General features: G+C 46.2%; 1 pseudogene; it reads left to right on the forward strand.

Annotated features, from left to right (window-relative positions):
• The first annotated feature begins 478 nt into the window (after positions 1–478).
• On the forward strand, positions 479–1,021 carry LOC136516287 (protein AUXIN-REGULATED GENE INVOLVED IN ORGAN SIZE-like; annotated as a pseudogene).
• Positions 1,022–2,211: the final 1,190 nt, after the last annotated feature.

The following is a 2,211-nucleotide window of genomic DNA, read 5'->3' on the forward strand; positions in this document are numbered from 1 at the left end:
AAGTGACGCGGCATCAGCTGCCTCTTCGTTACGTGAGTTTGCCCGGGGCAAATTCGTACCTTAGTTGGCTGATTTAGGTGAAATAAAATAACAAAATAGGAAAAGTGGAAAAATGGTAGAGAAAATAAGAGGTAAATGTTTTGGCTGCTATTTTTATGAAAACAACTTTTGAGATGCTAATTTTGCTAAGCACGTTGTTTGGACCGGTAAAAGTGCAATTTTCTCAGAAAGAAGGTGATCCGACCGCCGGCGTTAGCGTTCTCCCCCACGGTCCATTGAACCTTGAACCTGAACCTGAACCTGAACCTGAACCTGAACCAGTGATCCGTCCCTTCCAGTTCCAGTTTCGATAACCACAGGCGCGCCAAACCGCGGGCTCCGGCCGCCACCGCCTGCTCTGCCGCACCCATCGATCGCTGACGCGCGGGGCTGTGACTGGGAAAATTTATATTAAGGTCTAGTGGGTACCCAGCTACAGATGCTGCACATTTGGTCATTTGCTATATCTGAGGCTCCTGCGCGCGGCCTGGTCGGGTGTCATGCGGGCGATGCCGCAGGAAGCCGTGGTGGCGACGGCGACGACGACGACGACCATGGACGGGGGCAAGGTGGCGGCGCTGCTGGCCACGGCGGCCGCGCTGCTTCTGCTGCTCCCGCTGGCGCTGCCCCCGCTGCCTCCGCCGCCCACGCAGCTGCTGTTCGTCCCCGTCGTCATGCTGCTGCTCGTGGCGTCCCTCGCCTTCTGCCCCACCGCTAGCGGCAGCGGTGGCAGCAAGCTCGCCGACGCCGACCACGGGTCGTTCGGGACTACTGGGGCAACTGGATCACCGCACCTATGCTGACGATCGACTCACAAGTCGGAATCAAGCAGTTCGCACGCCTGCATGCGTGATGCCTTGGAGTCGGATCAGAGCGAGGATAAAAATGTACAGGGTAAACTAGTAGAGTACTTAGGTAGCTTAGCTGTAGCATGAGTGTGTGAAACAGTGCTCTGGTTCCTTCTTTCAGTTCTCATCAGGTGATTGATGCAGCTTGATCGATTCTTTTCTTGACCCGGTTACCATCAGATCACATTGCGTTTTGTGGGGAATTGCCCGATTATCGATTAATTTATGCTCGAGAGGAATCATTGCTTAACGTTGGAGCGATTTGTCATCAGAACTTTACGGGACGCAATGCGAGATCGCATCTCAGTATCTGACACGCGGCAAATGGGACCCCGGTGTATGCTCGCTCCACGTCTGCTCTCAGCCTCTCACCAACAGGCCGGGCTGCCTTCCGTTCTGTGTGGAGTGTGGACGACGACAACAGGCCCAGCGCACAAAACTCTGCCGCGTCCGCAAACGCGGTATAGGCCGGGTTGAAACAGATATACAGCCTAAACCGTCAATGTCATCTCCGAGAGTTTCTTTTTCTTTTCTTTTTTGCCAAATTATTGATTACTAGCAAAAGTGCCCGCATGTTGCAACGGGAGGAAAAAAACTATCAAACGTTCGATATGTTCGCTTCAGCTTGCTGCACAGCTACAAAAGCCGCAACAGCTTAATTTGTATAGGTACTACTTTTGATATTGTGCGTGGTTGTTGTAGCAATCACAAACAAGTGGGCTGATAATGAAAACAATGATGGGCAGTGTTAAATATCTATTTATTTTTGGTAGAGTTAGATATCAAGTTCTGTGGCTTCTTTTGAGGACCCACATAATTATGTAATTTTAATATCTTATTAAAGTAGGCAAGAGGTTAATCGTCATTGTGTCTCGATTTTCACATGTCAGGCTTATCGAAAGTTGCACTATTATATGATGACAACTTAGAGATTTGCACTGGCACGTGCAGATAGCTTGAAGAAACATTTATTTTTATTAGATTAGATTGGATTACAAAGTGTTCATCAAAATTTAAGTTTATATTTTGATTAGTTAGGTCATGAGTCGATTCATACTATAATAATAATTTATTCCTAATTAAAATCAACAACTTAGTAATTGAAATATTTGTTTATTATAAATAAGGGTAAACGAATAAAGATCTGTAATATTGTATTTCTTATTTATCTTATTTTTATAATAAAAAGCATAGTTACTTTTTTTGGAAATAAAAAACAAAAAATAAAATAGAAAAGTGACAAAAAAAAGGTCAGGTACATTGCTCTAGAAGTGACAAAATAATGGTCAGGACCCCAAACGCAAACACCTACGTACGGGGAAAG

The sequence above is a fragment of the Miscanthus floridulus genome, chromosome 17, assembly GCF_019320115.1.
Source record: "Miscanthus floridulus cultivar M001 chromosome 17, ASM1932011v1, whole genome shotgun sequence".
NCBI classification, from domain to species: domain Eukaryota; kingdom Viridiplantae; phylum Streptophyta; class Magnoliopsida; order Poales; family Poaceae; genus Miscanthus; species Miscanthus floridulus.